The 22,556-nt window shown below is 40.1% G+C and overlaps 1 protein-coding gene across 11 annotated transcripts in view; it reads right to left on the bottom strand.

The window, feature by feature from the left end:
- Positions 1 to 22,556, bottom strand: part of TGFBR3 (transforming growth factor beta receptor 3) — a 206,494-nt gene that overhangs the window by 118,246 nt on the left and 65,692 nt on the right. The window contains exon 1 of one of the 11 annotated variants that reach the window (XM_060139588.1): positions 3,935 to 4,042. The exons of the other annotated variants lie outside the window; for them this stretch is intronic. The gene's annotated coding sequence lies outside the window, so the exon portion shown is untranslated. Of the gene's footprint in view, positions 1 to 3,934; positions 4,043 to 22,556 lie in introns of those variants that run through there. 11 annotated transcript variants of the gene reach the window in all.

Here is a 22,556-nt window from a genome sequence, read left to right as displayed (position 1 = left end):
GGTACTGGACGCAGGATTCCCTGAATTCCCCAAGCACAGCAAACAGGATGAGCAGGTGCCCCCACCCACTCCTCCTTCCCGCACCAGTCACAGTGAGATATCTCACAGCCCAGAGCTCCAGAAGAAGTCTCCTACTCCTGCACTGGGCGCTGGGCTCTGGACCTGCAGAGGGAATTGACCCTGGCGACTTGCTGTGGCTATTGCTACCAACACTGGGAAACCCTTCTGAATTGGTTTACAGCCTCCTGCCATGAATTTCCCATTATCACAAATTAAGCACAAATAAAAATACTTTTCAGTTCCATTTTTGTACGTATGTACAAAGCTCTGACTGGACTATAGTTCCACCTAAAACACGTCTACAAAAGGCTTGCAATCTGCTTGACTTGCCCTCCTCCTTACATACCACCATCACCCATTAGGGTCTTAAGTCACCACACTGCTCATCTCCACACTGGGAGAGAGCAAAACTCACTGGCAACAAACCAGAGGATAAGGTCTTACCCAAAGGTGGAGGGAATCAGAGAGGGGATGCCCCCAGCACTGAAAATGGGCACTCTTTGCCTTAAGAGTGTCTGTTCTCTGTCCTACCAGAGTCTAAGATGGGGCAGACCCCCACTTTATGGGCTGCAGCTCCAGCCATGTGTCATACAAGTCAGTCTAAGGTCGAAAAAAAAAGAGAAAGCAATGTACAAGGCTCACTCTGATCAAGTGATGGAAGAGCTGCACTTTACAGAGACCCACTGGGGTCAATGTTTAAATATGCTCGGTATAGAGTGTCCCTGACCATCAGACACACTAGAGTAGTGCTGGCTGTTGAGGTGCCTTGATGAATTTTTTGTCCTCCAAGTTTAAAAAAGAAAAAAGTTCAACATATGATTAATACACCCTGAAGCCAAAAAGCCCCAGAAAGGAAGGAAAGAAGGAAGGAACCGAGGGAGGGAGGGAGGAAGGAAGGGGGGGGGAGAGAGAGAGAGAGAGAGAAAGAAAGAAAGGAGGAAAGAAAGAAAGAAAGGAAAGAAAGAAAGAAAGAGAGAAAGAAAGAAAAAAAGAAAGAAAGAAAGAAAATGGAAAGAAGGGAGGAAGGGAGAGAGGGGAAGGGAAGGAAAGGAAGGAAAGGAAAAGGAAAAAAACAGGAACTATCTACCCCATCCTCCAAGGGTATATAAGACATGGTGCCTTCAACAGTTCAACACACAATGTCAGTCTGGTCTAGTAAGTAAGTAAAGAAAGTAAGCAAGTAAGTAATAAGTAAGTAAGTAAATAAATAGCTCCCATTAAGTGCTCACTAGAGGCTGGGCAGTGCTACATGCTATACATCCTTTCAATACCACCATAAGGAGGTCGTATTATCCTCATTGTAAAGAACAGGAAAGTGAGTTCAATGAACGTAAGTAACCCTTCTAAGCTTGCCCCAGTCGCTCAAGGCCTCAGACTCAGACCTGCCTCCAGGGCTAGTATCTCTGTAAAGTGAAAGTTTTGATTAAAAAATGTTGGGCCCAGAACAAAATAATGCCATTTGCAGCAACATGGATGGACCTAGAGATTGTCATACTGAGTGAAGTAAGTCAGACAGAGAAAGACAAATATCATATTACTTATATATGGAATCTAAAAAACAAAAAAAGGCACAAATGAACTTATTTACAAAACAGAAATAAAGTCACAGATGTAGAAAACAAAATTATGGTTACCAGGGAGAAGGGGGGGATAAATTGGGAAATTGGGATTGACATATACATACTACGATATATAAAATAGATAACTAATAAGGACCTACTATAAAGCACAGAGAACTCTACTCAATATTCTGTAATGATGTATATGGGAAAATAATCTAAAGAAGAGTGGATATACGTATATGTATATGAATAAACGATTCGCTTTGCTGTACAGCAGAAACTAACACAACACTGTAAAGCAACTATACTCCAAAAAAAAAAAAAAAAATGTTAGGCCCAGATGGGCTCACTGGTGAATTCCACTGAACATTTCAGGAAGAAATTATACCAATTCTCTACAATCTCTTTCAGAAGATAACAGCGGAACAATACTTCCTAACTCATTCTAACTCATTACCCTAATACCAGAGCTAGACATTGCAAGAAAACTACAGACCAATATCTCTTGCGAACATAGGTGCAAAAATTCTCAACAAAATATTAGCAAATCGAATCCAACAATGTATACAAGGAATTATACGCCACAATCAACTGGGGTTTATCCTAGGTATGCAACATTTGAAAATCAATTAATATAATCTATCTCGCTAACTGGCTAAAGAAGAAAAATCACATGATCGTATCAATAGAAGCAGAAAAAGCGTTTTACAAAATCTAACAGTCATTCATGATTTTAAAAACTCAGCAAATTAGAAACAGATGGGAACTTCTATTCTAAAGAACGTGTACAAAACGTCTCACAGCTAATGTACTTAATGGTGAGAAACTAAAAGCTTTCTCACTAAGATCAAGATCACTAAGATCAACAAGACAAGGACATCCCCTCTCTTAACTCCTTTTCAACATTGTACTGGAAGTTCTAGCTAATGCTTGCAGCTAGGTATGGCCATGTAATGAAATTCTGGCTAATAATATGTAACCAGAGGTGATACATGCAATTTCTAAGAAGTTTCTTAAGCAAGGAAGGAGTTGTGTTCTTCTGCCCTTTCCTCCTTCCTGCTGGTTGGAATACAGATGTGATGAACAGAGCTAAAGCAGCCATTTTAGGCCATAAGATGGAAGCAACATGCTCAGTCAGGTAAAGCAATAAGACAGAAGTTGCCTGGGTCATGATGAACATGGAGCTGTTGAATTAGCTCTGAACTGTTTTTTGTTTTCTTTTTTTTAATATGAAACACACGTAACTTTTCTCTTATTCAAGCCAATATTGTTTTGAGTTTTCTGACACTTACAGCTTGACCTGCCTTCATTAATATACAGGCTTTATTTTACTTCAACCTTCTTCCCACCAGGACCTACACATACAAGGTTTCTTTCAGCAACACTTTCCCTACCATTCCTATCCCTTTCCTCTGCCTTGGTGTGATGAACTCCTACTCAGATCTCTCAAGGAAGCTTCTCTTACCTCTTTTACAACATTAGATATACATTTTTCATACTCTCTATTTCTCTTCACTGCACTTCATGTGGTTATACTTATATAATTACTTGTGCAATTATTTGTTTAACGTCTGCATACACCCAAAGACTACAAATACCGCAAAAGAAAGGAACCCAATCATTCTGTTTTTTGCTGTATCCCTCAGCCCAGCATAATGTCTGGCACACAGCGTGCACTCAAATATTAATGACGGAAGGGAGTAAGAGAGGAAAAGGGAAAGAACAATGAGGTGATCCATGTGCAAAGGATTTCATACCAATAGGAGACTTTATCTTAGAGTTCTTCCTTCGACTCTTTACCTAGTAGCCAAAGCTTCAATCTTATGGTAAAGCGAAAAAAATCGATCATGAGCTGGAGCAGGTGACGTTTTTGGTTGCTAAGAATCAAGTCTTCATCAGGGCTTCCCCACCCTCAAATGTCACAGAAGGCAGGAAATGCAAACCTGTTTTTGTCCTCTCATGCCAAACACGGTCTGGCAATATCCTTCTCTCCAGGTGGCATAACAATCCTCCCACTCCCATAGCACAGCACACCCCCAGCCTCATCCTGCCACCCCCTGGGTCAGCCCCCAGGCCCTCCTGCCCCTCTCCTGCAGCCACGGCCTGCCTCCAGAAACTGGTCTCCCATCCTTCCCTACCGGCCTCACGGTGGTGTCTACAATGGGCTGCCCACACAATGTCAGATCCAACTCCAGTTAGAAGAGCTTCCACCCGGGAAGAGTTGATCCCCTCCCCAGGCTCTACCACACAAGCCTGAAGTAGGCAGGTGGCCGTGATTCTCACATGACCACCACAGGGCCCAAGTACAGTACCTCACAGTCACAAAGGCTCCAAAACCAGGAAAACATGCTCCGAAACCCTACCTGACTCATGTCCTCCTCACTTTTGTGACCTGTGAGCTCTGCTAGTGTAGGCTCTCACTGACAGCCTCAGAGGGCTGGGAGCTTCTCTTGTGGCCACTGCTAGAAACCCACAGCCCTTCCTCCCCTGAGCAATCTCTCCCCCACACTCCAGAGGCAAGTGAGCACATGCTCTGGCGATGATGCTGAGTGGCACAGCAAAAGCTACTTTACCACAGTAAGAATCAACAGGGCACAGATGACGGCGGAAAGAAATGCTGGCTGAGGGACTTCCCTGGTGGTGCAGTGGTTAAGAATCCGCCTGCCAATACATGGGACATGGGTGTGAGCCCTGGTCCGGGAAGATCCCACATGCCGCGGAGGAACTAAGCCCGTGCGTCACAACTACTGAGCCTGCGCTCTAGAGCCCGTGCTCCGCAACAAGAGAAGCCACTGCAGTGAGAAGCTCGCGCATCGCAATGAAGAGTAGCCCCCGCTTGCCACAACTAGAGAAAAGCCCACACGCAGCAATGAAGACCCAACGCAGCCAAAAAAAAAAAAAAAAAAAAAGAAATGCTGGCTGAAAGCAACAATATTCATAAGCAACACTCCTGTTAACCTTGCACTGTACTTTATAATTAAAAAGCATTTTATAGAAATTCTGTAAAGTGGGTAGAACAGGTATTATTCCCACTATAAGTAAATTGCTGCGAGCCACAGAGCTGGGTGAATATTTCAGTAAAGTGCTTCCTGACAGTAACACACCCCCAGAGATGTTCCTCACTGTTGCCTCCCAATCTGGATATTTCTGTTTATTCCAGACATCTAGTACATGGCCTGTCCAGAATTCTTTGGGGGTAATTCCCAAAAGAATCCAACTTAAGTCAGACTCTGTTTTTCCTGCTCAGTACACCCTCCTTGGCTACCAGGACAGACACACAGCCCCTATTCATCTATAAGATGCTACTTCTATTGAGCAAAAACGTTTACTGCCCTGAAGGCAGCACAAATTCAAGTAAACCCTGTGGTGAGAAACTCACCAGGTGGCCCTGACCAAGTGGCCTCCTTCAGTAAGCAGGGCCCTCTGTTCAGCAGCTGGGCCACCTGGAGGAACACTGTGAAGCATATGGTGGGACCCCTGTGATAAGCGAGGGTTTAATTCTTCATGAAAATAGTTATCGTGCACCTTCTCTGAGCCACATGCTGTGTACATACTGTTTCTAATCCTCATAACACCACTGTAAAGATTGTACTAAAACTCCCACTTTACAGTGGTGGAAACTGGGCCTCAGAGAGGTTAAGCAACTCACCAAAGGTCACATACCATCAGTAAGTGGCAGGGTGGGATTCGAACCTGCGGTCTCTCAGACTCCAGATCCAAGTTCTTCCCATGACAAGGCACTGCCTGCTTCTACCCTGCATTCTCCACTCCTTCACCTCAGGACTTGATGAACAGGCCAATGCCTTAGCCAAACACAGACATTAATTCATGTCTAATAAAATAAAATATAATAAAATAAACTGCTTGGTTCACACTTGCAACCTTTTGGTTGACTTAAAAGACTTCATAAATTTAATGAGAAAGCACAAGCTCATTTCTCATTTTACCAACTGTCTTCCTCTTTCTCACTAATGCCTGCTTATCTGCACACATGGGAAATGTTCCTAAGGCCTGGCTATAACATGAATGTCTAACTTCCCAGTTCCACTTAAAGAAAAAAATGTAAACGGACTCACCCTTTCATTATATCCTTTAGCTGCAACATAGCATTCCAGTCTCAGTTACAGAACCCCACATCCCCACTGGCTGTAGGCCAGCCCTCAGACTTGACAAAATGCAGACAAAGCATTTGGGAACAGATGCATTTGCTGCACACACATTAAATTTAATCTGTCCCCAAAGAAATTAATATCACACCTCATGCAACACAGAGAAAAATATTGGGGGTTGGGGAGGGGGAGAGTTATTGTTTAGGGGAAGGTACAGTAAGTCATTTTCACATTTAATAAATGGGATCCTTAAGCATTCTAAACACCAATGCATACCAAGTTGACACAAACATCTGGTACCTATTCCACATAATTTCCAGCACACTGATTCCCCATATCACCCAGAGTACTAATGAGGAGCGTGTGTTCAGCTGTAATAAAAGTGGTAAAGATGCAGAGGGAATCAAGGGGTAACATTATAGCCTGGGACCAAGACACTTCAGTGGGGAGATTTTATTCCAACAACACCATTGGTTAATAAGGGTTTCTGTTATTGTCCCACAGGGACTTCCGCAATGCTGTCAGCTGCGAAGAGGGACAAACTTCCACAGACTGTGGGCCTGGCACCGCAGGATCTACTCTGCCCCTGAGCTGAAAATCCCTTCTACCTCCACAGGATGCAAGAATCTGTAAGAAAGGACACCCAGGGTGATTTCTCAGCCAATAGCACAGCCTGGCTCTAACTGAGCTTTATGAGAGGGAATGTGACAGGCATCAGGATATGATGCGAAAACAAAGTTCCAGGAAAAAGCACCTGGAAGGCCCCAAGCTCATGCAGTGTACACAACATATGTTCGTGTTTATACCATCTTACATTACAACTCACTGGAGCTACGGCTCCTTGGGGATGGAGCTGTGGAATGCACCACCATTAAAATCCAAAGGGGGACCTTCTACCACAGCTCCCACCTGGGTTTTTCAACAATAAAACCTGGCTTACGGCTAAAGCTTATCCTTGATAAGAAAAAGATAGGCAGAAGAGTGTATATACAACGTTCTAAAACCTGTACTGTGGATTTCTCAGGAAAAAACAGCCAGATTTTTTTTTTTTAAACAGAACAATTCCTTAAGCATATCTTATCATAGTTTCATTCATTCTCCAAGTGAATATCTAAATCCAAACCTTTCTCTTGACAAACCAACCCTCTTCCAAGAAGTCAACCGCCAACTTCTTGGGCCAAAAGCCAGTGCATAGCTGCATATTGTTGTGTTGAAATCATGGTGCAACCATGTTGAAGAACTTCCTGTGTTCAAGTTGTTTCTTTAAATGTTCAAAGGGAAACAGTGGGCAGAGCTTCTTTAAGAATCTAAATTCTCCAAGTGTTGGGAAGTGCCAAGCTATAAAGGCACTCTACTCTTCCATCTAAGCAAGATACCACTATACAACGGAAAAGTATCAGAGGGGATTTACGCAACTCTGTGAGGATGTGGGGTTGTTTTTTTTTGTTTGTTTTTGGTTTTGCGGTAAGCGGGCCTCTCACTGCTGTGGCCTCTCCCGTTGCGGAGCACAGGCTCTGGACGCGCAGGCTCAGCGGCCATGGCTCACGGGCACAGCCGCTCCGCGGCATGTGGGATCTTCCCGGACCGGGGCACGTACCCGTGTCCCCTGCATTGGCAGGCGGACGCTCAACCACTGCACCACCAGGGAAGCGCTGTGGGGTTGTTTTGTTTCATATTTTTTTTATAACCTGAAGAGAAAAGGTAGCAGAAGGAGCACGTCCCAGAAGTCACCACTGGGCATTGCAAGAGAAGAGACCTTGTATTAGAGACATACTGGTACAGGAGGAGCACTGGACCAGGAGATCCAAGAACTGCATTCTAAATCCAGGTCTGCCAACTATTAGTTGTTTGACCTTGTCTTTAAGATTCCCATAATCTCTCTTTCTCTTACTTTATGACAGGCTCGACTCATAGACCAAATGAAACCCTATACATGCAAATACTTTACAAATTTCATTTACTATTAGAAACATAAAGCCCCCTGGGGGGGGAGAAATAAATGAATGAAAATATTTTCTGCAATTGAAAAAATGTTTTCTTTATGAGCCTTTAGAATGATTAATAAAATATCTAAGATAAAATGTTCTCATACTACTCCCTAGCCATTACTCCTCAAAAATTATTTCTAAGAATTGCCCTGGGAAGGATTAAAATAAAACTATGTTCAGTATTAGGGTAAAAATTCCTATTCTCTGACCACAATCTGGAAGTACAACTCCCAAAGGTGAGAACAGGCCATGTTTCTGCCTCCAGGGAATTCCCACAATCCAGAAGGACAGTAATCTGGCACCATCTTGGTCAACTTTCTCATCATTTACTTTCCATCAATAAGATGGTGCACTTGTTCCTGTTTTTTTGACAAGTCTAAAGGAAGCTGGGAATGAAGGGAAAACCAGCTACAGAATTCATTTATGAGGAGATTAGAACTTATGGAATGTTATTGCCTAAATGGTTCAGCACAGGGACCAAGAACAAATCTGAAGATTTGGAGGATGGAAGAAAATGAAATCTGTTTTCTCCTACTGTGTTTTTGAGATACACAAAATAGGTTTTTTTAAGTATACTTCTTTATTAAAAGGAAAATAATTGATCTGGAGTCAAAATATTAAATTCAGTTTAGGTACATAACCAATAAAAATTATAATTTAGTTCCTACTAATGCAACATTTTATGGTAAAGTGAAACTTGCAGGGCTGGAAAGCCACTCCTCATTAACCCTGAGGGATAACGTCACCAAATTTGTCTCTCAGACCTCGACTTGTACTTAAGATAGTCGCTAAACTAATTTTCTTTCCTTTTCTTTTCTTTTTTCTTTTTTACCTCTAGTAAACTGGTGTCTGATAAGAAAGAAAAACTGGGAAAAACACAGGTAAAGACATGCACAGAAACACAGAGGTATAACACGCTGCAACAAGCATTCTCGGGGACTGGTGAGCCCTTGGTTAGGGCTGGGGTGCAGTGTCTGGGTAAGTGGCAAGACAAGAAGCTGTAAGTGGGGGAGTGGTCAGAAAGGACGGAAGGGGGAAACCTCAACTGTTCGGGAGTTGAATCAAAGGTTGTAACCACTGGTCCTGATTATAAATAGGAGGCAAGAGATTAAAAAAGGAAAATCTACCAACTTTTGGTTTGGCCATGCAAAATATTACTAATTACAGCCATATGTACAAACTGGGCCATGAACTAAAATACATTTACTTTAAGGATTTTATATATAGTCAGGGCACTCAACAATTGGTTGTTAAAGGAATGCAGGAATGCTTACCAGGAATGCCAAATCACCAAGCATCAGTGATACATCAAATCCAATTACAATACAAAACCATAGTCTTTCCTCAAGCAAGCTAGCTCGCTGCTCAGGTGCTTCTGTTAAGAAAGAAATAGCTGATAGTTTGTAGAGAAATCTATGAAGAACTAATGTGCTCTTGCTCCTTTCACAGTGAAGCTAAAAGCCTCAGGAGTATTGATGGAGCTGAAATTTCCAAGGTTCACAGTAGTTATGGGCCAATCAAACAGCACCACTGATAGGACTTCTCAGTGTAGACCGAGGGACAACAGACCTTCGAAAGACAGAAGGATTGTGCCCAGATAACCAGCCCTGGCCCAGAACCACATTTTCATACCTGATTAAATTTAGCGACTCCATAAGCCTGTCATACCTATTACACTTTTCCTTTACACCCAATATCAACTTTTAGTTATAAACATATTGTTTCATTTATTCTGGCATGTGTTTGTGTGTCTTCTACTTAGCTGGAAATCCCATGAAGGCAGTGACCATGTTCCTTTTGCTAACTCTCTATCCACCCAGGTGCTTGGCATGGCGCTTGGCATAAGGCAGGTGTTCACAAAGATTTGTTGAGTAATGAATTCTTCAATCAGACAAACAAAACCTGTTCTTAGGATTAACTCATTTTTATTATCATATAACTATAATTATTATTATCATCTCTCCAACTATGGAATATGTTCTGAAAAAAATACTTCTTAACTTATCTCAACCTCCTTTTGCATTAGGAAGCATAGAATATTAGAGTTTAAAGGAACTTTGGTACCATGTAGTTCGATGCCCTCACTGTCACCCTGAGAGTTTGAGGCCTCTATAAAATCTTTGGTAAAAAGACCTTTGCTTCCAATTCCTCCTAATTTTTAGATAAGTTCTGCCCTGGCTTCTGGTCCCAGCGATGCAAAAATTAATGTACCAAGACAGGTCTGACCAGAGTCCCCAGTTTTAATGGACTCTATTCCTAGAAAATTACTGATCCAACCAAAATGTCATGCTATATATTCCTTTATTATTTATATACTCAACTACTTCTAGAAAGGAAATTGAGGGGCTGGTAATAAAAAATTTAAAAAAAAAAAAAAAACAGGCCCAGAAAACTTCAGCTGCCAATCAATTAAAAAGTGGATATGAAAAAACCAAAACCAAACCAAACCTTATTGAAGGACTTAGGAAACAACTTCATTTGAGCACCAGACCTAGCTCTGAGTTTCCTAGCAGTTGAGGTAGAAAAGAAAATGTGACGTTCCCAAGATCTCATAAAAAGGAAACAAATCAGTTCTTTGGATAAGAAAATATTCTTCCTAAGTCTGGATTTAAGAGGCCCGTTATAAAGCAAGGGTCAGTGATTTCAAGAGTTATTTTACAAAAAGCGTAGGTGCATAACTTTTCTTATACAGCCTCATTAAAAATAGAGGAAATACACTCTATAGTGAGTTTCAATCCGGGATCTAGGCAATCATCTCCAGTATGCACAAAAACTCCTTTCTAGAATTGGAAGATTTTTTTTTTTTACTTTTTAAACCAATAATTTACATTACTGTAGGTACGAAGGCAAAAAAACAAAGCGGCATTGGTTTGCTAAAGTTATTTAGGGAAACCCGTGATCTCAATTTTTTAAAACATGCCATGCAATAAATCAAAAGTTTTGGATATTCCTGGGTCAACAAGCAACTTGTTAAAGGATAAAATCTAAACAGAGCTATCAGTTTAATAAAAGGCTAAAAGAGAGGGGTTTGATTCAATCACATTGCATTTAAACTAAAGATAAATATAAAATAAATTAATGTACTGTTGTTTAATAAACTCTCCCCCCAAATTTTAAAACTGGGATAAATGAGATACCTGTTCAGAAAGATATCTACTGAGCATGCTCATGATAAAACTTCACACACAATAAAGTACTGTGAAACACACAGCTGTATCTGACAAAGCAACCTTTCAAAACAGATGTGTCATATGATGTTTCAAAGCTCAACTTTTTTTTTTAGTTTGTCACATTCAATCAAAGCAATTTTTCTTTTCCTGAAATCTGTGTGTTATTTTGGGGAAAACTTTTCTTCGGTGTTTTTCCACTCTGGATCAACTAGCTCCTCTCTTTTCCTCTCAAGTAAACCTTCGGAAACCACTCTGCCAGAAGGAATTCACCTTTTCTCACGTGGAGACAAGTTCTAGTACTTTCAAATGGTCAGTTTGAAAATAAAATCCTTTGCATGCCAGTTCCTAAAACAAAAAGGGCTTTGTTTCAAGATCTGCACAGAAAAATATATCGAAACTACACTAATCCATTATTTACAGTAATAATTAATTCCTTCTTTCAGTATTTTATATCATTCTCCCTCCCTTCTTCCCACCTACTGCAACTGGCCCAAAAAACCACCTGACTGCCACACAATCAATGCCTCATTAATTAGCACTGACTAGCAATGAGATAGCCCACATGAGCAAATCTTCCAAACAACTAAGGCTTCACTCCTTTTCAAGAAAGTGACTTCTGTCATTTCTAAGGTAAGTCTACCTAAAACATACTACATACATAATTACTTCATGGCCATCGTATATATTTTGAGCATCCTAAATATCACTTATTAATTCTTTTTTTTTGAGGACATAGGGTCATCATTATGATACTAATTACAGTTTATTAAACTTGGTTTGGGATTTTAGTTTTTATCTCTACATTAAATGGTCCCATATTTCTCTGTTTTATAGTTCTGCTTATACTTTCTATACTTCTATTTTCTCAACTCTGGCTGCAAGCCTGTGTCTCTGCCTCAAGCCCATGACATGCCTTCTTTGATACTCAATTGTAAGCCAACAAGCTCTGGATGAGGGCCATCCCACCTCCAGTGTAACTTATATGGGCTTTTGACAGCTATCTTCCTTGTAACTCACCAAACATTTTGGCTTCCTTCATGTGCTCCAGACACACAAACCTGGTGTAAAATTGACCATGTATAATAATGTGAGTGACAATATTAGCAACAATATTAGAGACACTGTCCACACTAATCTAATTTGAATGGCAAGCATCAAAGAAAGCGAAGCTTACACACTAAGGGTGAACTGTTGGGAATTTAGTTCACACAACCACTGTGCTAGAAGCCCTATTCTCCTAGTGCTCTAGGGCTTCAAGCATTTTTGAAATTTTATCTTTTCAAGAAGAGATGAAAGCAAATATACAATTAGGTTTCGTGTATATATGTAAAGTTCTCATGATACCTCCTCCTCTTTTTAGTTTTCAGGATGAAGAGATATTCAAACTGCACATCCCCAATTAATTACAATTTTAGCATCATTTTCACATTCACCGTTCTCAATGGAACGTGTAACTACTATTCCTTTCATCTTCACTCTCCCCTCAATGCTAGCAGACACCATCAGGGAGATCAGACACTCCCACCAGTGGTCCCTATTCCCAGTCAGTACAAATGATCCACAGTATGAATACAGCGCAGGGCAGGCTATGTGCTGGCCAGTGTCATTTCAGAAAGAAAACACACAACAAAGCCACTCAGAAAGCCCCTGTACAGGACAGTGATACCATCCTGCGGCTTTCTAAAATCAAGTCATGACATGACTCTTCCTCGCCTTCTCATGTTAGTTTGAGTTACGGATCAGAATGAACTCCTTGCAAACCATGATTATGTATGGAAAGGCATGTAATGAGGATTACTGCAGTTTCAGACTCAGGGAGGCTCACTTTTTTAAGTTTTTTCCTGAAATGAAATAGAGTTTCTTTGCTCCCAGAGATAACTCATAATTTATCCTCAATTTCAACCTTTTTTACTGTGAAAAGTATAGGAAGTTGCAGGGAAACAATGAATGGAAGTGGCCTTTTTATCAAACAAGAACAGGAAACTTTCAGTAGTTTATGGTAAAACCACATATTTGAGCCAAAGAGAAAAATAACTAAGCTCTTTTAGCATAACTTTTCATCCTCTCCCATCCAAAACATATAGGAACATGCAAAACTGATACCCATGACACAAATCTCGACAGCAAGCAAAAATTAACATTTACAGACCTCAAAAACATATTTCCCCAAAATTACTTAATGAGCCTCTTCAAACAGGCCTACACCTACTTCTTCTATTATTGGATGGCCAAAATGAGTCATAGTAAAACTTTGGAATATTAAAGACAATAAGTGAGGAAATTCCAGAAAATATAAAAACTATTTCAGGGAGCCAAAACAGAACTATATTTATTTTTCTATCCTAATGCATAGAAATGAATAAACCAGCAAATAAAACGGGCACTCACAAAAGTAAACATATATCTGGCTACAGTTCTATAACATAATGTCTTCCAAATTTACCCCCTCCTCCATACTAGAGAAATGATTTCCTTAAACAAAAGTAACCCCCAGCACGACCCCACAAACTCTAAAAACCTCTGACATACTGTGACAAATTTTAAAACAGGTATTTTTTTTCTTTTCAATTTTTTTAAATTGAAGCATAGTTGATTTACAATGTTGTGTTAGTTTCAGGTGTATAGCAAAGTTATTCAGTTATATGTGTATTCATTCATTCTTTTTCAGATTCTTTTCCCCTTATAGGTTATTACAAAATATTGAGGTTAGTTCCCTGTGCTATACAGTAGGTCCTTGTTGGTTATCTATTTTATATATAGTAGTGTGTATATTGTTACTCCCAAACTGCTAAAAACAGGTATTTTTAAATCCACGACATCTAACATGGCAACTGACACACTATAGATGCTCCATGTATGTTACAGAAAGGAACGGTTCACATTTAATTCTCATTCACTTTAGTCTTAGTCCAACCCGGTCTGGGCTATGGCTCCAATTCAACTAATAACATTTCACTTCACTGAGCCTCAGTGTTCTCATCTTCAAAATAAGGATAGGGGACTTCTCTGGAGGTCCAGTGGTTAAGACTTCGCCTTCCGATGCAGGGGTTGTGGGTTCGATCCCTGGTCAGGGAGCTAAGATCCCACATGCCTCGTGGCCAAAAGACCAAAACATAAAAAAATTTTTTAAAAAGCAATATTGTAACAAATTCAATAAAGATTTAAAAAATGGTCCACATTAAAAAAAAAACCTTAAAAAAATAAGATAAAATAAGGATATTACTTGTCCTAGCTAATCCCCAGGGTTGTTAGGAAAACAATGAAAAGGTTTTTGGGTTTTTTTAATTAAATCAGGAAATGCTATACAAATATAAAGAAATTACTAATAAACATAAGAAAAATCAACAGGAATGAACCACTTTTTTCCCTACCATCCTACCTTCTCCCATCAGAAAAGAAGCTCATAACATACCACATGGACCACAGAAACACAGAAGAAGGTCGAACTTGGATTTCGAAGACTTGGGTTCTACACCAAGCTCTGCCACTAACGAGTTTCTTGACCTGGGCCACCTCACTCGGTTTCCTCCCTGGGAAACTGGGGCTAATACTACCTGTCTTGCCAAAATGAACTAACATAATGGGTAGCAAAGGATTCTATAAGCTTATAATTCTTTAAGAATTCTATAATTCTTATAAAGTGAGATATCTATATAATAGATTAATGAATTGGATTTGCTTAACAAAGAGTTTGGACTTTAATAGCTTTGTTATAAAATCCATTGACAAGCAAAGAAGCTGGCTGTGATAAGACCCTTCCTAAACACCTGAAGACAGAAGGCTAAGCAAAGACAGAGGAGTGGAGAAGCCTAAACAGTGGTAACTCATGTACTTATTACATAAAGAAATGGGGGCTTTAGAAATTGGAGCTTAGACCAAGGAACTGGATTAGGACCCCAATGAGTCCACTTCAATTTGTGAATTAAAATATTGGGTCAGATTTTCTCCATTACTGGTTAAGACAGAGGTGGGCAAACCCTAATTCTACATATGGATGCCCAGCATTCCAGAATAAACAGCAGCACCTGCAGAAAGCAACAGAAAGAGAGTAAGAGGAGAAAATAGATCAACAAACTACAAAAGGTTGGTCGCTTGGTAATTAAAAAGAAAAGAAAAGAACGTATCTCAAAGTTCAACTCAAGGCTGAATTCCTATCAAAAAACTACTGGAGGGACTTCCCTGGTGGTGCAGTGGTTAAGAATCTGCCTGCCAATGCAGGGGACACAGGTTCGAGCCCTGGTCCGGGAAGATCCCACATGTCACAGAGCAACTAAGCCTGTGTGCCACAACTACTGAGCCTGCTGAGCCTGCGCTCTAGAGCCCGCGAGCCACAACTACTGAGCCCACGTGCCTAGAACCCATGCTCGGCCACAAGAGAAGCCACCATAATAAGAAGCCCACGCACTGCAATGAAGAATAGCCCCCGCTCGCCACAACTAGAGAAAGCCCGTGCACTGCAAGGAAGACCCAACACAGCCAAAAATAAAATAAATAAATAAATACATTTATTTAAACAAACAAAAAAAAAACTACTGGAGACCAAAGTCTACATGTACATAATACTTTAAATCTGAGGCTGATCTTTGAGAACATATTTAACAAAGATTATCAAACATCAATTTTTCTTTCTTTCTATTCATTTCTCTCAATTATTTTTCATACCTAACCCTTGAGCTTCACTTACCAATCCTGCTTTCTCAACTGCAAAAAGAAAATACATATATATGTGAACTTAACAGTGTATGACATATTCTTTTATATCCTTTTTTTTTTTTTTTTGGCTATTTTGCTTTTGTCATTGAGTGAACAGCAAACATCCATACAACTAACGGCCAGCAACATGGGCTGGTGCACAGCAGTGGTGTTGGAATCACTTCTGACAGTGATGAGACAGTGTCGGATTCTTTCTGGACTCCCAAATGTTCACTTAAACTAAGCACACCACCTGTTTCAGTTGTGGGGTCTCTTCATCTTTATGGGATTGTATTTTGAAAATCACTAGAAACCGTGGTTCCCATCTATTGGCTGCAACTGAAACTTTAGACTCACGCTATGAGCGTTAACATTCAAGTATAACTTCACCTGGTGTGAGTACATCAAAAGCAAAATGAAGCATTAAGAAATTTAATTACATGCATTCTTTTATATCCCTTTATATGAGCAGGAAAAAAGTAATTATTTTACTTTTTTCCCCTAAATTTATACCAGATTTCAACTAAATTACAATTATTTTCAATTATGCCCATATAATGGATATTCTTATTAAAGACAATATCTTCATATTGCCACATATGAATCCATCTAATCCCTGATTACCTTATCATTTATCATCTTTGCAACACCACATCTGACAATCGAACTGGCCGTAAGTAGCGGGCATTACTGACCTCACTAAGTACTCAAAAACCCAGTATACAACAATAACTTTAGTTATGTATTTGCTTTAAAATAAGAATAATAAGAGAGGTGGGAGGAGGGGAAATGGGATGAAGATAAAAGGTACAAACTTCCAGTTATAAGATAAATAAGAACTAGGATGTGATGTATGACGATTAGTATACTGGGCTGGCCAAAAAGTTCGTTCGGTTTTAAGTAAAAATAAAAGATATATTTTTCATTTTCACCAAGAACTTTATTGAACATATTCATTAACTGAATGAACTTTTTGACCAACCCAATAATTAACACTGTTGTATGTTATATGTGAAAGTTGTTAAGAGGGTATCTCCTAAGAGTTCTCAACACAAGGAGAAAAATTCTTTTTCTTTTATTTTGTATCTTACATGATGGATGTTCACTAAACTTATTGTGGTAATCATTTCATGATATATGTAAGTCAAATTATTATGCCGTACACCTTATACTTACACAGTGCCGTATGTCAATTATATCTCAATAAAATTGGAAGGGAAGAAAAAGTGCCATCTATTAAAGTGAAAAAATAAACAGAGCAATAACTTTTCACTCTTAGGCTTCGGACTCTGCCTCTGGCCTAAGCAGAAAAAGCTACCATGAGGCCTAATTCCAATTAATATTACTACACTCAAGCAAATCCTAACCATCTGACAATATTTTTACAAACAAAGCATCATGAAGAACATATTGTTCAAAAGGCATGGAAACTGTGCTCTTTCCATGGTCCATATTTGACAGTCAGAAGAGGATTTCAGATATTAATACAGTGTAATAAATGAGATGCAATCCCCTCTTCATGACAAGGTCATTTGCAAAAGAACCTTGAGAGAGTTCTCAGAAGTTTAGACAAATAGGAACTGCAAGAAGTTTTTTTGTTTGTTTGTTTTCAAATACTGCCTGTTTTAAATCACCCCCTTGATTTTTTAGTTGGAAAGGATGCAAATGTCTGAGTTACTATCGTCCCCTTCCTCCCACTGCTTTTAATGGCCTATAAAGCCATCCCTGAAGACACCAAACTTAAACTGCCCTGGCCTTGCCAGGACAAATGTTGGCCCATATATTCCAGCAAGGCCATGAGTATTCTGAAGGTCAAACAAAATATGGATTATTTCCAACCATAAAGGAAGTCTGTGCTTTCTGAAGGTGGCCCCCAGCTTAGCCTTGACTTAGTGTGCTATGAGGCAAGTAAACCAAGAACTGGAAACGGCCTTCACTTTTAATCAGTACTTTCTGAAGGATGCTACTGATAATAGGGAAAAAATGTGAATGTACTTGATGTTCACATCTTCTTCTGTCTTGGTTTTTCTCCTTTTACAGACGCATATACAGATGTTTGAAATAATACTTCACTAACAAACCTTTCAACTTAAACTACACTATGTAAATTTGGATTTCTGCGCCATTCATGAAAAAGGCTTGACACATCACTTAGGTTTTTTTCCCCCTCTTTACCAAATAAGTTTCCACAAGCCCATCCTATAGTAAATAGTAACCTAGTGATAAAGATGTTAAAATAAGAATATAATAAAAAGGGGGTGAAAATAATTTTTAAAAAAAGAAAGAGGGGAGAAAGCCTTTTGATGTCTACTTTTTATAAAGGGCTAAAATCCTATTTGTTTTCAAGCACTAAGGCCTAAGACCAGTGGCAGTTGGCATGCCTGGCCACAAACATAATCCTCTCTTTATTTCTTTGGCACACTGAAACAAAAAGAAATTTCAACCGTCTTTTTTGCAGAGGAGGAAACTGAGGACTAGAGAAATTAAGACACAGTTTAACTTCATGGTCAGCACATACCAAAACAGAGCCCCACTTTCTTCTGCGGCCTGGTCATCCAAAAGGCCTCATGCTTCCCCAGCTCTGGCAATCAATCTTCCCTCCCCATCTCTAAACGCCCACCTGGCCTTTAAAGCCCACCTCAATGGTATTCACTGCCTGTAAGAAGCCTCTTTCAGCTAGACATAGCCATGCCCTTTCCTCTGAATTCCTGCAGCAGGCTGGTTCTTCCTTCACGGGCATGCACCGTAGCAGCAAGCTTCAACGCTGAGCATTTCTTCATGATTCCCCCAGCATCTAAGCATATTCAAGTCACACAACATGTTTTCTGATTGATCTAACCCTCCACAGCACCTAGATAGGGCCTTGAACATAACCAGCATTCAATAAATATTTGTTCAATGGAATTATTTGGGGCTTCCCTGGTGGCGCAGTGGTTGAGAATCCGCCTGCCAATGCAGGGGACACGGGTTCGAGCCCTGGTCCGGGAAGATCCCACGTGTCGCGGAGCAACTAAGCCCGTGCACCACAACTACTGAGCCTGCGCTCTAGAGCCTGTGAGCCACAACTACTGAGCCCGCATGCCACAACTACTGAAGCTCATGCGCCTAAAGCCTGTGCTGCACAACAAGAGAAGCCACCAAAACGAGAAGCCCGCACACCGCAACAAAGAGTAGCCCCGCTCGCTGCAACTAGAGAAAGCCTGTGCGCAGCAACGAAGACTGAACGCAGTCAAAAATAAAATTAAAAAAAATTTTAAATGGAATTATTTGATTAATGAATAAAAGTGACATTTCCAAGATTCCACAGCAAGCGGTCAGCAGAAATAAAACTAGTACGTCATGATAACCAAATACAGCTTGTACCACACCACCATGAAAATGCATGACTGCGTGTGTACTTACGTGTGCAGTGAGGTGTTTACTATGGGGTGTGCGCACATACATGAGTCTTCACAACCAAGCAAAGAACAGTGAGATTTTTCACCATTGGTTCAGTTTTGATTTTTTTTATAAGTGTCCCCACAGTCCTGGCTGCCATCTGATATTTTCACTCTTCACTAGTAGGATTTTTAAAACCGGATCATTTCCTCTTTTTCCTTGGTTTTTTTTTTTTGGAAAGTTTAGGACAGCGGGAAAACTGCTGAGCTGAGATACAAAGTAAAGCTGACTCTGCACATGCCTCATTGTTTTCTATTTTCATTCCAGCACAGTTGTGGCTGGAAACCAGTGTTCAGGATTCCCGGTGGACCCACGTCCTTGGTGTTTCAAAACATTACACTTTATACACTACTCAGAGAGGTGTTTCCTCATATATATCATGTCTCTTTAGGGAAGTAACCAAAATATGTGTTTGAGGAAAGGAGGGGGAGGAGTGGACCAAGGGAGTATTCAGAGATGTAATTCCACATACACAAGTGGGAGCTTTGGTGAGTGTGTTTTGGAGGTGGGAGGCTGAATGTAAACATTGACTACATTTGTGCTTTTCGCTTGTATACACATACTGCATCACCACATGCTTGAGTACACTTCCGTTAAAAATGCTGACACATTCATTATAAGAATGTTATTTACTCTGCTATGGGTTTGTGTTCTGTTGTGTTGTGTTTTGTTTTCAGGTTTTCTAAGCTTTCTTCCTCAAACACATGTGATGACTTATTCTCAAAATTTTTTTTTACTGCCAACAGGATCGATGGATGCAAATCATTTTGCCAGAGAGCAGAAGTGATTCCCCTTACCCAAACCGCTCAAATTCCGCCTCTAGGAGAAAAGGCTGCTCACATGTACTTCAGGGGACTTAACAGCATCCAGGAAGAGCTTGAAACAATCCTTAAATCCTGACCATCACCCCACTCCACGGCGCCTGTAAAAGGGGCCACTTCTCAAAGGGCCAAGCCATCCCACGGGTTGAAAATAACCCTTTGATCTATATAGAAATTAAAACTCAAAGGAAGCTGAGACAATTCATCCACTGAGGGCCGTTCTCCTGTTGGGAGAGGGCCTCCAGGAGCCGGCTGCATCTAAGCACGCAGCCTTTCCTGGTGGTGATTTATTTTTCTCAGCATGATATTAAATCCACAGTTTACAATAGCAGGACACTGCTGTCAGAGCACCAAGGCCTCTCACTGTCGCCACTACCACAACCTCCTGAAGTCATGAATCTCACTTCCAAGCCTGATGACAGGAGCAGAGGCTTCCAGGCCACCCTGACCCCCAACCTAGAGGATACCCTCTCTTCCTTTCTCTCCTCATGCTACAACTCCATTATTTCAAAGACGTTTTTCTTCTTAAAGGCTCGTAGAAGGAAATGGACCAGCTTCAGAACAATGGGGAAAGAGACACTGAATTGGTAATCAGAAGATGAGGTTCAAATTTTGAACCAGCTTCTTAGAAGCCATGTCACATTACACAAGTCACAATCTTTCCAAGTCTTAGTTTCAGAAAATGGTAAATAGTAGCACATTTTTCTTGGGATTATTAAAAGATTTAAATGAGATAATACATAAGAAAGTACCTACCACATATTACGTACTTACTAACCTTTTACCTATAAAACAATGATAATGCTCAATTAATACTTTTCAAAGGGTGTGATCATTCAATAATAAAGGCCAATAGGAACATTTTGAACCTGTTACAACCTTCTCAGATAGGATTGGTTAGTGCCCAACATCCCTGTAAAGGTATTACACCATAACTGTAATTACACCTTACCAATTACAATTGGTATAATTGTAAATACACCAACTGTATTACACCATAACTTTACAGCATTAACCGTAAAGGTATTACAGTGTTACATGCATAGGTGTTAACTGCCATAGTATTTACAATAGAGAAATACTAGAAATGCTGTAAACGTTCATGCGGGTACATCTGTACCATGAAATACACTTGCTGCAGTTAAAATAGTCTATTAGTACTGACAAAAATGGCATGTTGTTAATGGCATGTTGTTAAGCCTCTATAAAAATTGTAAACAAAATATGTAAAGAATGATACAATTTATTAACTTCCTAAAACAATGTATATGTCTACATGTGTATAGAAAAAAGATTAAGCACATAATTCTAACTAAAATAGTTCTTACCTAAGGTGGGGATGGTGCTAGAGTGGGGTCGGGGAGATGAATGGGAACTGTGACTTTGCTCTCTGTCTTTCCACATTATTTAACCCCTTCACCACGCAAATGTATTTTAAGCATTACTTGTATAATGAAGATAAACAATTGTATTTGTATAATTAAAAACTAAGAACATATACCATACTTTATCATACAAATAACTCTGATAAAAGCCAATGCTGGTTGATTACTTTTCTGCTCTTGATGTCTCTATTTTGTGACAGCATCATAAGTGGTTCAAAAAAACCACCACCCAATGTCTAAGAAGCAGAGAACCCTAGTCTACTCCACCTGTGTGACAACAGCCTCTCCTCTACTTGAGGACTTTGGCCTGATTTCCTCCTTCTCTGTGGTCAGTGACCCTGCAGACCTAGGGTCTTGCCTGGGCTCAGAAGGATGCTATACTGAAAAGATCTGACTTTGACTCCTAGCTCTGCTGTGTACCATCTGAGACTTTGCCTGAGTTTTCTCATTTGTAAAATGGGGACGTATCTACACTTTGTAGGGCTGTCACAGGGATTATATGACACACACTAAGTGCTCAACGAATGGCAGCTTTTATCATGACTATTATTAACCAGGTAACTCTATGGGTCTCAAGATCAATTCTCATCTGTTAAACAAGAGCCTGATACCTGATTATTTTGAAAGCTCTAATATTCTATGAACATGTGCTAAAAAAGAAAAGTGGACAAGTACATGCTAAAAAGTGCAGCCAGGTGGCTGGGACCAAAGACAACCTCCCAGGCAGAGCCTTGGCAATGGTGGGACTTGTGTGACCACTACCGCACAGGGTAAGAGGAAAAGAGGATACAAGAAGGCTTTTTTCTGCAGTCTAGAAGACTCAGAATTTGGAAAGGTAATAGACAGACAGACAGACACATTCATATTCTTCTATTGCCAAATGGAAAATATCCCCTAGTGTCTGCGGTAGACTGGGAATAGCAAAGCATTACAAAATAGAGGATCTTAGTGTGACCTTCCCAAACACAGCCTTCATTTTCCAGCCTCTCAATCTTCTGAACAGAAGTTCAAGTCAAATCACTTTAGAACCAATGTATAATAATACCTCTGTACATCTAAACCTATCTTTTGATGCTTAGTGGAAATTCCACCTCCCTTATTAACCTTCCCAAATTCTCCCCATTAAAAGTCATCTCTCTCTTTGAATTCACATAGACTTTGTTCTTCAACTTTATCAGTTTCTACTATACATTGCAGTTCTTTGCATGCCTGTTTCAACTCCTATACAGGGCTGTAAACTCCCTTATAAGCCGAATAATGTTTAATTCAGTCACCCATTCACAAACATTTACTGAGCACCTAGCTAGATGATAAGTATCCCCCATCTTGGG

The sequence above is a fragment of the Lagenorhynchus albirostris genome, chromosome 2, assembly GCF_949774975.1.
Source record: "Lagenorhynchus albirostris chromosome 2, mLagAlb1.1, whole genome shotgun sequence".
NCBI classification, from domain to species: Eukaryota; Metazoa; Chordata; class Mammalia; order Artiodactyla; family Delphinidae; genus Lagenorhynchus; species Lagenorhynchus albirostris.
This window is presented reverse-complemented; position numbering and strand designations above follow the sequence as displayed.